Here is a 14,818-nt window from a genome sequence, read left to right as displayed (position 1 = left end):
CGTTTTTGGCACAGTTATCAAGTATATATAGGATTGGGAGTAGGAGAGTAACATTAAGTTATTTTATTACCATGTTTCCCAGGCAGGCCATTTATCATTGTAACATGAGTGAAGACCTAAGCAAATAATAACTCAAAGATCAAATACTTTTTGAAAGCAAACCATGTGCTAGCATCTTAATGTTTCTGTGACTGAAACACATGCTCTTATGAAAATAACAGTGTGACACAAAAATCAAATTTAAAATAGATTACATCTGTAAACTTTTGAAAGAGGAAACATGCATCATGCATGAAACGAAGAGATCTGAAATGCAAAGAAATGACTTTTGTGGACTCGAGGATGCTTCCATGACCTAGCCATGCTCAAGCAGTGACTAAATGCAAGGTGGGAGTTGCCCAATAGAAAGAGAAGATGCGGTAAAGAACATACATGTTTCCATATGAATATTTGTTAATTTTTGATATCTCATAAGAATCAACAGAATTTAAATGCAAGAGAGAAAGATTGCTCTTAGGCTAGTAGTTCAAGATCAAACAAAGAAATATAAGAAGTATGCACAGTGATGAATGTTATATCTCAGATATTAGAATACTTTCCAAATTTATTATTCTACTTAAAAGATATTAATATGTCAGTATTTGACATTAAAACAGAATCTAAATCCCATAGCTCTTTATACTACAGCTCACTAAGCAAGTGTTCTTGTTCATTTTAGTTAATCAGAAAAACATGTTGAATGCCGGGATATTCATTATCCTGTAGCTCTCCAGTCTAGCAACTACATGTGATAAAAAGCCTGTTATATTACAAAACGTCTAGAAGTTGCCATAAAATTACCATTCCCTAAATTAAGAGCTGCCATAAGCCAATCTCAACACTGACAGAGAAATCCATCAACAACGGGAGAAAAGAAAGCTACTCACAGAATAGAATGGATGGTATCTGTAACATTGTTTAAAGTTGTAGCAGAGAAAGCTCTAACACAACACCGAAAAACATCCCAAAGCTAAAAGGCTGACAATGTTATCTAATATCTGACATCTTTAAATCAGAGATATAGATTCATTCATGGTAACTTATGAGTGCAAGAACATCTCTAGAAAAATAATCTTCACTTCCTTTTGAGACTAATGCACCTTGATAGCAAGAGAAGAGCATGTGACTGCATCAACAAGAGATTTGAATTCCTAAAAATGGAGGTCCACCTATTGATAGGAAGAGTATAATGATGTGTGGAAATATTCATCATGTAACATGGAGCAAAAATAGCATTAATGATCTCTGTGTAATTCTCCCATAAACAACAGCAAAGAATTCAGACTAGGTAAAAGACTTGGAATGAAGGACATCCTAAAAGAAAACAATGCGTCTCCCTGTGGCACGCATTCCCTGAGACTGATGTGGGAGGGGAGAATTTCTGCAGATCAGAGGAAAAGAAGTTCTGAGCTTTCTGTGGCAGTCCTACTAAATTTGATCTCTAAATTGGTTTACTCCTTATACAGCATCTAAATCCTTCTATCATTCCAGACTCATTTCTCACCACCCAGTAGCCAAAATAACCACATTCCCATAGACCTGCATCCTGAATGCTCCATGCGGCTTACCTTTCCACCATACTCATCTATGATGGTTTGAATGAAAAATGTCCCTCACAGGCTCACGTACCTGAGCACTTGTTCCCCAGGTGGTGGCACTGTTTGGAAAGAGTTTGCCCTACTTCTAGGCCACTCTCTGCTTCATGTTTACAGTAGAAGATGGGATCTCCCAGCTCTCTGCTCTGGCTGCTTGCTGCCATGCCCCCTGCCATTGAGCACTCCCCCTCTGAAACCAAAATAAACTCCTATAAGTTGCCTTATCTATAGTAAGTTTGCCTTATCACAAAAATCAAAAGATAACTAATCTAATGCTTTTTGTAGGTCCAGCACAAAAGCTACTTTTCCACAGATCCATTCTAGGGCCCTCGCCTCTAAATCTCAAGTCTTTGTAATTCCTTGGATTTCTTAACTCTTTTCATAACTCTCAGTATTTCATTTTGTGTCCAGATACAGGACCAGCATTACTTCATGCTAAACAATTACAACATCATCTCTACTACTCTATGAAATAGGAAAATGAAGCAAACAGCAGTGTTAAAAGTGTTGTCCAAACTAAATCACTCACACTGTCGACATAAGACATAGCAAGTATTAATAATTACAATTTAGAATGTGCAAAATTTTCAAATGCAATGTTTTCAATAAATGAAAGCATGATGCAACTAGGATTGTTGGGATTGTTTTGACCAACTCGTGAAGTTAGCAATATGATAAATATTCCTCCTAGAATATGCTAGAAGATACATGTATTTCCCAAGCCTAACAGCATTTATACATTCATGATTCATCTCATAAAAAGAACAAGAAGCTTGTAAAAGATGACAATTTGAAGAACATGCCTAAGTGACTTTGTTATTGAGAAAAAGCAAGGAACAAGGCCACACTGACTCTGATCTCCATGAAACCAAGGTCAAAGTTTCCCCACATTTTTGCTCTCTTCATCTTTGAATCAGCCAGAAAGTGTTCAAAACACCAACACACGCACAAAGGTCATCTCTGTGATCTCAATATCCCAGCATCATTTTCTACTGACACACAGAACTAATTGCTGAGTTGAAAAAGAATTGTCTGGGGGGAAAAAAGGCAACAGGGATCATACAGAATGGGAAGTTTCAAAGTTATCTCCACAGACCGCCCAGTAGAACTCAGAACCATTAGCACAGGAAAGAGGACAGGCTGGTACAGTGCATGAACACATGGGCCTAGAAAGCCAAGTGACTTTTAAAAATCTACAAGGAGAATGCACAAGAAAGCCCCTGCTTCCTGCATTGCCCCCTCCCATACCTAGTGTAATCCCCACTGTGGCAACCTGCAGACAAAGAGATCAGGACTGGGAGGGAAACCTGAGAACAATTATCTGGAATAGTGGGATGGGGGATGCAAGGCAAGAAGAGAGCAAGAAAGTGAAGGCTGATTCTCTAAATGTAGAGTACAGCCTCAGGAATCATGAGGCGGCAAGTTCTGGTCTCACACCCGAGCCACAACTGGGGAAATGCAAGTTCTCAAGAAGCCAGTAAACAACCAGACTCACATTTAAGAGCAGATGAGAGAGAGAGAGAGAGAGAGAGAGAGAGAGAGAGAGAGAGAGAGAGAGAGAGAGCGCTAGCTCTAAAGTAGACTCGTCCCTCTCTACTTGCTGTGACCAGACTGTGATCAGCCACTTCCTGCCACCATACCTCCCTTCCACTCTATGATGGATTGTATATCTCTTGGGAACTCTATAAATCAAAATAAATAAACCATTTCTCCACAGCCCACCAAAAGGTCCCCAAACACCTATATATTTGAAGACCGTCAATTTGAAGAGAAGTCTCCAAAAAGAACACATTTGAGGAGAATTCTGTACCAAGTTCAAGTTCAAGCATGGACATAAGTAAGGGCAATAGAGTAAGAAGACTGAATGCGAATGACTGCCCCTAGTGTGGACTGATGAGTTCCTGAGCTAAGCCTTGTTGCCATCTTCCCCTAACATTGGCATGGCCAAAATAAGCTTGTCCGTCTTATAATAATTAAACTGTATAATGTAAGTATAATGGCCTTACTTTGATAGATCTGTCAGTGTGGCAAATAATTGATAGAGAGGGACCTTTAGGACCCAGTGCACACAACTCATGTTCAGAGACATTTTCCTAGGCACATCAGTATAATCTGAGACTTCCCCAACCAGATCACAAGAAAAATCTTTTCTGAAGCCATTTGGTCCAAGAAAACAGAAGACCACACAAAGAGGGGCGTTTTTCAGCATTTCAGAAGAAAAATCTGTCTAGGTCTACTTCAAAACCCATTTGGAAATTTTCAAAATCACAAGGCTAGTCCATAAACCATGCATAAAAGCAAGCCAAACCACCGTCATAAATACCAGACTGCCACCAGAGAGAAAGCTCCGGACAGCATCGAGGGGACTGACAAACCGCCGATAAGCAACTCAAATTTGCTCTTATCTCAGTTCCAGAGAACTGTTTGGATAAGATAAAAAAGAATGTGTTTCTTTCTGAGCCCAGGAAGTGTGCAAAAAATAAAGTTAAGAATTCTTGAAAATATTTTCCTATCATTATCAGCATTTATTAATGGGTTTCATTTTATAACCAGGTGTCAATAGGTTTCATTATGACATTTCAAGCATGTACATAATGGACTGTGATCATCTTTAAGACTTATTATCCTGTTCCCCCTCCCACTGTTCCTCTCATTCTACCCTTCAAGCCTTCCTACTGTCATATATTATTTCTATCATCTTTATTATTTTGCATGCATATAAATATATAATACAACTGGGTGAATCTGTTTAGTCACACACACACACACACACACACACACACAAATGTCATATATTTATATATTGGGGCTGACTACTTTGTATCAGATAATTAATGAGGGGGGCTCATTCCAGAGGAAGACAGATTCTTCTCTCTAAGAAGTCACCAATTGCCTATAGCTCTTTTTCCAGGATAGAACCTTAAGAGATATCCTCACCCCCCTTCCACATTGACACTAGAGTTGCCATTCAAGTCTTTCTTAGATTATTGTAATCAAAACATTTATGTTTGTCCTCATTTAAAAAAGTATCATACCACATATTATAGCTCCACTAGAATCATTGGGGGACATTTTTTTAAAATAATTATGAAAACAAATGTAGCAAGCTAGTTCTTAGCAAGTTTATGGAAATGATATTTTTATATACTCCAAGACACTGCAGAACAATTATAAGAATTTTTTAAAACTCACCAACCTCTTATTTCTATCTAAATTTTGTGTTGCCTAAGGGTTTGGTAAAAAAATTATTCTCACTAATAAATCTGAGACAAAAGGAAGATCCTACATGAGAAAGTATGTTCTCTCTCAAACTAATAGAAGAAAAACTAGGGAAGCATCTGGAACACATGGGCACTGGAAAAAATTTCCTGAACAAAACACCAATGGCTTATGCTCTAAGATCAAGAATCGACAAATGGGATCTCATAAACTGCAAAGCTTCTGTAAGGCAAAGGACACTGTGGTTAGGACAAAAACGGCAACCAACAGATTGGGAAAAGATCTTTACCAATCCTACAACAGATAGAGGCCTTATATCCAAAATATACAAAGAACTCAAGAAGTTAGACCGCAGGGAGAAAAATAACCCTATTAAAAAATGGGGTTCAGAGCTAAACAAAGAATTCACAGCTGAGGAATGCCGAATGGCTGAGAAACACCTAAAGAAATGTTCAACATCTTTAGTCATCAGGGAAATGCAAATCAAAACAACCCTGAGATTTCACCTCACACCAGTGAGAATGGCTAAGATCAAAAACTCAGGTGACAGCAAATGCTGGCGAGGATGCGGAGAAAGAGGAACACTCCTCCATTGTTGGTGGGATTGCAGACTGGTACAACCATTCTGGAAATCAGTCTGGAGGTTCCTCAGAAAATTGGACATTGAACTGCCTGAGGATCCAGCTATACCTCTCTTGGGCATATACCCAAAAGATGCTTCAACATATAAAAAAGACACATGCTCCACTATGTTCATAGCAGCCTTATTTATAATAGCCAGAAGCTGGAAAGAACCCAGATGCCCTTCAACAGAGGAATGGATACAGAAAATGTGGTACATCTACACAATGGAATATTACTCAGCTATCAAAAACAATGAGTTTATGAAATTCATAGGCAAATGGTCAGAACTGGAAAATATCATCCTGAGTGAGGTAACCCAATCACAGAAAAACACACATGGTATGCACTCATTGATAAGTGGCTATTAGCCCAAATGCTTGAATTACCCTAGATGCCTAGAACAAATGGAACTCAAGACGGATGATCAAAATGTGAATGCTTCACTCCTTCTTTAAAAGGGGAACAAGAATACCCTTGGCAGGGAAGAGAGAGGCAAAGATTAAAACAGAGACTGAAGGAACACCCATTCAGAGCCTGCCCCACATGTGGCCCATGCATATACAGCCATCCAATTAGACAAGATGGATGAAACAAAGAAGTGCAGGCCGACAGGAGCCGGATGTAGATCTCTCCCGAGAGACACAGCCAGAATACAGCAAACACAGAGGCGTATGCCAGCAGCAAACCACTGAATTGAGAACAGGACCCCCGTTGAAGGAATCAGAGAAAGAACTGGAAGAGCTTGAAGGGGCCTCGAGACCCCATATGTACAACAATGCCAAGCAACCAGAGCTTCCAGGGACTAAGCCACTACCTAAAGACTATACATGGACTGACCCTGGACTCTGACCTCATAGGTAGCAATGAATATCCTAGTAAGAGCACCAGTGGAAGGGGAAGCCCTGGGTCCTGCTAAGACTGAACCCCAGTGAACTAGACTGTTGGGGGAGGGCGGCAATGGGGGAGGGTGGGGAGGGAACACCCATACGGAAGGGGAGGGGGAGGGAATGTTTGCCCGAAACTGGGAAAAGGAATAAAAATCGAAATGTATATAAAAAATACTCAAGTTAATAAAAAAAAAAAAAGAAAAGAAAAGAAAGTATGTTCTCAATGCTACTGAATTTATCAATGGCAAAAGTATATCTAAGATGCATATTCTTGATTCTCAAGTCTATTTCTTTGACCAATAGCATTTTAGTTAATAGAACCCCAAATTGAACTTAAATCCCAATTATAAAATATGTAAAAAGCCTAATAGAAAAGTGAAAATAGTTTCCAAAGAATTCAGTTCATGGGTTTTCATAAGTCTGAAGCTATAATTCAATGTTGACTATAAAATTATGACTATTTTAGAGAGCAAAGTACTTTTAAAAGGGCAGTTCTCCCAGGCTCTGCAATGGGAATCCACACAGACAAGAGGTGTTATGCCTCTGAGGTATAAATGCATACATGCATGCATTTTTGACATTCTAATAGATAAAAAAACATAGATCGTGCTTTAGAAGGATAGAATAACATTGTAGAGAATTCAATAAGCTTTGCGTTTTTCTTCTAACATCATCTCTGTGTATTCCCAATCATCAATGTAAATAATGAGTAGTCCATATCTGTACTTGGATGTTAGTCCTTGAAGCCAGGGGTAAATTCCTAAGTCCATCAACCCTAAAAAGAGAACAAAGACTCTGCCATTATATGTTGGGCTCTCCTAGAAGAAGCCAGTGTTGGCACCAATTGTCCTTCCTTCTGTCAGACAGCAATCTCAACGATTGTCACCATAAAATTAGCTGGTCAGTTCTTGTGGTGCTGAGACAATTGCTCAACCAACCCACAGACTTAAATTCTATTGAGTCTATACTTCATAGTGAACTTGAATAGATTAATTTAGAACAGATTGAAAGGGCATGCATTCGCTGGTTTAAAAAAAAAATGTCCTCCAAACCATGCCCATTGGAAACACAAATGAATGAATGTGTATGCTGAAGCCTTTTAATATTTGTGCTGGACCAGGGCTAGAACATACAAACAAGTATCCCTGAATGTCCTGGTTGTCAGAGGTTATGCCTTGGGAAAGTCACAGGCAGGTAGGCTGAGCTGAAAGAGGTCTCTAGAAAAATGAAGGACAATAATGTCAGGTCTCTCTCAGCCACTACAGACACCCTTGTCTTTCTTTTCATTCTTCTGTCCTCCTACAATCAGCTTTGCTGGCATGATCCCCTTCTCAGAACATTGGCTTTGCTCTCTACAACCACCTTACCCACTAATCAGCCTGTGTAAAGAACTGAAAAGCAAAAGAAATGAAATTTGCAGTTATCCCCTGAGCTGGTAATTTGGTTAGTCAGCTTCTGAAAGATGTCTCCACAATGCATGAGGCACAACCCCATTCTCCACTGACCTTTTCTCCACCCTCTGACTCCCTCTCCTATTTTCTACTTTATTATTCTGTACTCTACGTGTTCTGTCTGTCCTTGGTATCCCATGTGCACACACATACAGGTTTGTCAGTTTCTACATTCTGCTTTCTCCAAGTATGGTGCCTGTTTTAGGGTTTTACTGCTGTGAGCAGACACCATGACCAAGGGAACTCCTAGAAGGACAACAATTAATTGCGGCTGGCTTACAGTTTCAGAGATTCTGTCCATTATCATCAAGGTGGGAGCATAGCAGCATGCAAGCAGGCATGATACAAGAAGGGCTGAGTGCTACATCTTCTGAAGACGACTAGAAAACTGGCTTCCATTTGGCTAGGAAGAAGGTCTCAAACCCCACCCCTATAGTGGCACACTTTCTCCAACAAGGCCACACCTCCTAATAGTGTCACTCCCTGAGCAAAGCATATTCAAATTTCCGTGTTGCATATTTATCCTTCCTATTCCTTCTCTTCATTGATACAAATAATATAACAACTTCTACTCTACTACACCTTCTCTGATTCCCCCCTGAATTCAGTGTGCTCCAACATCTCTCATCATTAACCATCTACTAAAACTGCTCTCTTTTTTTTTTTTAAGGAGAAATTTCCAAAGTAGAGTACTAACACCCAAAGAAGAAGAAAAATCAGTAGAAGCATGGAAATCTACTACAGCTTCTGTGCTATATTTTATTATACAATACTTAAGAAAGTAACTTGAGGCAGACATCTCAAGACCGCAAGACAGACTGCCAACTCTTCATACCTCAGCTCATGTCCCTGGTCCAACGGGAAACTGAACAGTGCCTCTGGATAAAGGGATATAAGAACAGACAGCTGCCAGGAACTGAGGTTCTGGTCTGCGCCCAGGACCGAACTGAACTGGCCAAACATATCCCTGCACCCAAATCCCATGGGGAGAGAGCAGGACCCTCAGAATTGTGGATACTCCTGAGAAGTCAGAGGAGACTACCCTCTGCCAACAGTCTAGACCCAAGAGGGAATCGCAATAGTGCCAACTGTGCTCGTGGGTGCAAGGACCTACATGAGCAATCAGGGGAAGGACCCTTTGATTCTGTCCATGCCTAGAGCTGGAAGACAGTCTCCAGGAGCACTGACACACCTGAAATCAGAGCACCTGTTCTCAGAAAAGGCTGAAAGAAAACAGGAAAACAGTTCTACAGGAGTGATGACACAGAGGCCTAAAGCAGGGTAAAGTCACTCTTAGAAACAGCAAGACAAGCAAACACACAAACATAATCTCACATCCAAACATGAATATAACAGGAAGCGACATTCACTGTTCCTTAATATCTCTCAACATCAACGGACTCAATTCCCCAATAAAAAGACACAGACTAACAGACTGGATACACAATGAGGACCCAGCATTTTGCTGCCTACAGGAAACACACCTCAGAGAAAAAGACAGACACTACCTCAGAGTAAATGGCTGAAAAACAAGTTTCCAAGCAAATGGTCTGAAGAAGCAAGCTGGAGTAGCCATTCTAATATCGAATAAAATTGATTTTCAACCAAAAGTCATCAAAAAAGATAAGGAAGGATACTTCATATTCATCAAAGGAAAAATTCACCAGGATGAACTCTCAATCCTAAATATCTATGCTCCAAATACAAGGGCACCTACATTCATAAAAGAAAACTTATTAAAGCACAAAGCACAAAGCTCAAAGCTCAAAGCACACATTGTACCTCACACAATAATAGTAGGAGATTCAACACCCTACTCTCATCAATGGACAGATCATGGAAACAGAAATTAAACAAAGACATAGAGAAACTAACAGAAGTTATGAACCAAATGGAATTAACAGTTATTTATAGAACATTCCATCCTAAAACAAAGGATATACCTTCTTCTGAGTACCTCACAGAACCTTCTCCAAAATTGACCATATAATCAGTCACAAAACAGGCCTCAACAAATACAGGAAGATAGGAATAATCCCATGTATCCTATAAGATCACCACGCACAAAGACTTGTCTTCAATAATAACAATAATGGCAGAAAGCCCACATATACATGGAAGTTGAACGATGCTCTGCTCAATGACATCTTGGATAAGGAAGAAATAAAGAAAGAAATTAAAGACTTCTTAGAATTTAATGAAAATGAAGATACAACATACCCAAATTTATGGAACACAATGAAAGAGTTACTAAGAGGAAAACTCACAGTTCTGAGTGCCTGCAAAAAGAAACAGGAGAGAGCAAATGTCAACAGCTTGACAGCACACCTAAAAGCTCTAGAACAAAAAGATATAAATAAACCCAAGAGGAGTAGAAGGCAGGAAATAATCAAACTCAGAGCTGAAATCAACCAAGTAGAAACGAAAAGGACTATACAAATAATCAACAAAACCAGGAATTGGTTCTGTGAGAAAATCAACAAGATAGATAAACTCTTAGCCAGACTAACCAGAGGTCACAGAGAGTATATCCAAACTAACAAAATCAGAAATAAAAAGGGAGACATAGCAACAAAATCTCAAGAAATTAAAAAAAATTATCTGATCATACAACAAAAGCCTATATCCAACAAAACTGGAAAATCTGTAGGTAATGGACAATTTTCTAGACAGATACCAGGTACCAAAGTTAAATCAGTAACAAATAAACTAACTAAACAACCCCATAACTCCTAAAGAAATAGAAGCAGTTATTGAAAGTCCAACCAAAAAGAGCCCAGGTCCAGATGGGTTCAGTGCAGAATTCTATCAGACCTTCATAGAAGACCTCATACCAATACTGTCCAAACTATTCCACAAAATTGAAACAGACGGGGCACTACCAAATTCCTTCTATGAAGCTACAATTACCCTTATACCGAAACCACACAAAGACCAAACAAAGAAAGAGAACTTCAGACCAATTTCCCTTATGAATATTGATGCAAAAATACTCAATAAAATTCTTGCAAACCAAATCGAAGAACACATCAAAATGATCATCCATCATGATCAAGTAGGCTTCATCCCAGGGATGCAGGGATGGTTTAATATATGAAAATCCATCAATGTTATCCACTATATAAACAAACTCAAAGATAAGAATCACATGATCATCTCATTAGATGTTGAGAAAGCATTTGACAAAATTCAACACCCCTTCATGATAAAAGTCCTGGAAAGAACAGGAATTCAAGGCCCATATCTAAACATAATAAAAGCAATATACAGCAAACCAGTAGCTAACATCAAACTAAATAGAGGAACTTGAAGCAATCCCACTGAAATCAAGGACTATACAAGTCTGCCCACTTGCTCCCTACTTATTCAATATAGTACTCGAAGTCCTAGCCAGAGCAATCAGACAGCGAAAGGAAGTCAAAGGGATAAAAATTGGAAGGGAAGAAATCAAAATATCACTATTTGCAGTTGATATGATAGTGTACTTAAGTGGCCCCAAAAGTTCCACCAGAGAACTACTTAACCTGAATAACAACTTCAGCAAAGTGTCGGGGTATAAAATTAACTCAAACAAATCAGTAGCCTTCCTCTACTCAAAGGATAAACAGGCTGAGAAGGAAATTAGGGAAACAACACCCCTCACAACAGTCCCAAATAATATAAAATATCTTGGTATGACTTTAACCAAGCAAGTGAAAGATCTGTATGACAAGAACTTCAAGTCTCTGAAGAAAGAAATTGAGGAAAATCTCAGAAGATGGAAAGATCTTCCATGCTCATGGTTTGGCAGGATTAATATAGTAAAGATGGCCATTTTGCCAAAAGCAATCTACAGATGCAATGCAATCCCCATCAAAATTCGTACTCAGTTCTTTATAGAGATAGAAAGGGCACTTTGCAAATTCATTTGGAATAACAAAAAAAAAAAACAGGATAGGGAAAACTATACTCAACAATAAAAGAACTTTTGGGGGAATCGTCAACCCTGAGTTTAAGCAGTATTACAGAGCAATAGTCATAAAAACTGTATGGTATTGGTACAGAGACAGGCAGATAGATCAGTGGAACAGAATTGGAGACCCAGAAATGAACCCACACACCTACGGTCACTTGATTTTTGAAAAAGGAGCCAAAACCATCCAATGGAGAAAAGATAGCCTTTTCAGCAAATGGTGCTGGTTCAACTGGAGGTCAGCATGTAGACAAATGCAGATCGATCCATGCTTATCACCCTGTACAAAGCTTAAGTCCAAGTGGATCAAGGACCTCCACATCAAACCAGATACCCTCAAAGTAATAGAAGAAAAAGTGGGGAAGAATCTCGAACACATGGTCACTGGAGAAAACTTCCTGAACAAAACATCAATGGCTTATGCTCTAAGACCAAGAATCGACAAATGGGATCTCATAAAAAACTATAAAGCTTCTGTAAGGCAAAGGACACTGTTGTTAGGACAAAACGGCAACCAACAGATTGGGAAAAGATCTTTACTAATCCTACAACTGATAGAGGGCTTATATTCAAAATATACAAAGAACTCAAGAAATTAGACTCCAGAGAGACAAATAACCCTATTAAAAATGGGGTACAGAACTAAACAAAACATTCTCAGCTGAGGTTTATCGAATGACCAAAAAGCACCTAAAATAATGTTCAACATCCTTAGTCATCAGGGAAATGCAAATCAAAACAACCCTGAGATTCCACCTCACACCAGTCAGATTGGCTAAGATAAAAAACTCAGGTGACAGCAGATGCTGGCGAGGATATGGAGAAAGAGGAACATTCCTCCATTGTTCGTGGGACTGCAAACTGGTACAACCACTCTGGAAATCAGTCTGGAAGTTCCTCAGAAAATTGGACATTGAACTACCTGAGGATCCAGCTATACCTCTCTTGGGCATATACCCAAAAGATGATCCAACATACAATAAAGACACATGCTCCACTATGTTCATAGCAGCCTTATTTATAATAGCCAGAAGCTGGAAAGAACCCAACTGCCCTTCAACAGAGGAATGGATTCGAAAAATGTGGTACATCTACACAATGGAGTACTACTCAGCTATCAAAAAACAATGATTTCATGAAATTCATAGACAAATGGAATGAACTAGAAAATATCATCCTGAGCGAGGTTACTCAATCACAGAAAAACACACTTGACATGCACTCAATGATAAATGGATATTAGCCAAAAAGCTCCATTACCCAAGATGCAATCCACAGACCACAAGAAGCTCAAGAAGGATGACCAAAATGAGGATGCTCCCACTTCTTCTTAAAAGGGGAAAAAATATCCATAGGAGGGGATATGGAAGCAAAGTTTAGAGCAATGACTCAAGGAATGGCCATTCAGAGCCTGAAACACATGTGGCCTCTATATATACAGCCACCAAATCTAGATAAGGTTGATGAAACTAGAAAATGCATGTTGAAAGGGACTGGATATAGATCTCTCCTGAGAGAGACATCCAGAGCATGTCCAATACAGAGGTCAATGCTAGCAGTAAACCACCAAACTTAGAATAGGACTCCCTTGGGGGGAATTAGAGGAAGGATTGAAAGAGTTGAAGGAGCTTGCAACCCCATAAAAACAATGCCAACCAACCAGAGCTTCCAGGGACTAAAGCACTACCAAAGGACTATGGACTGACCCAGGGCTCCAACTTCATATGTTGGGGCACCAGGGGAAAGGGAAGCCCTTGGTCCTGCCAAGGTTGGACCCCCAGTGCACAGGAATATGTGGGGGCTCAATAAAGGGGATGTATAGGGGGAATACCCATATGGCAGAGGGGGAGGGGAGAGACAGGAAACCAGGAAGGGGAATAACATTTGAAATGTAAGTAAAGAAATATATCTAATAAAAAAGTTTTTAAAAAAAGAAAGTAGACTTGATATCTCATAGAAACATAATCTGCATCACTGAAAGTGCTTATATAAAATATAGATATATAGATTTGCATAGATATGTATTCACATCTGTACACACAAAATTATGAGGCAGTATCATGCAAGTGCACTTGACCTATCATATTGGGAAAATCACAGCATTTTTAACTCTTAGCATTTTCAGCATTAAGCATCCTTCACAAAAATCATGAGTACCTTAAAATATTCCTGATATTTTTAAGAAAACACAGAATGAAATAAATTAATATTGTTGAAGCAAAGAATAAAAATGGCTGCAAAGATGATTCTGCTTTTAATTTCTGACTTGTCTAATACATTATAAGATTAAAATACAAGGGCTGGAGAGATGGCTCAGTGGTTAAGAGCCCTGACTGCTCTTCCAGAGGTCCTGAGTTCAAATCCCAGCAACCACATGGTGGCTCACAACCATCTGTAATGGGATCCGATGCCCTCTTCTGGTGTGTCTGAAGACAGCTACAGTGTACTTATATATAATAAATAAATCTTTTTTAAAAAAGATTAAAATATAAATGTAATAAGATTCAAATAGGAATCAAATTAAAACTTTATATAAAAATCTACTAAAAATAAATTTATTCATCATTGTCAATTAAAGTCTTCAAACACAATTGTTTTAATTTTATACAAAGAAAAATGTTTTGAAATTATTTATCATCTCTATGAAGACAAATTACTGTCAATAATATGCTGATTATAGCAATTAAAATAAAATGCTAAATGATTGCTTTAAAGGTGATTATCATCAATGTATCCCAGAGGCACCTGGGCTTCTGGGTTTATTGCAGCATTCCAGAGGGCTAAATTATAATACCAACCCACAAGTCCAACAACAGAAGACAGATAAGGAAAATGTGAATGTGCACATGATGGAATGCTTTTCAACTACCAAGAAGAATAAAGGTGTATTTTTTTATGGGAAAACCGATGGAACTGGAAGCAAATACATTAAGCAAATGAAGCCAGTCTCAGAAAGGCAAATACATGTTTTTTCTCATCTGTGAATCCTAGATTGTGTATAAATTATGTAATCACGTGGTTTATGTCTTGAGTGAGTGCAGAAGTAAATTT

This window comes from Rattus rattus, chromosome 3 (genome assembly GCF_011064425.1).
Source record: "Rattus rattus isolate New Zealand chromosome 3, Rrattus_CSIRO_v1, whole genome shotgun sequence".
NCBI classification, from domain to species: Eukaryota; Metazoa; Chordata; class Mammalia; order Rodentia; family Muridae; genus Rattus; species Rattus rattus.
The sequence above is the reverse complement of the archived record's forward strand: the minus strand, read 5'-3'. Positions refer to the sequence as shown.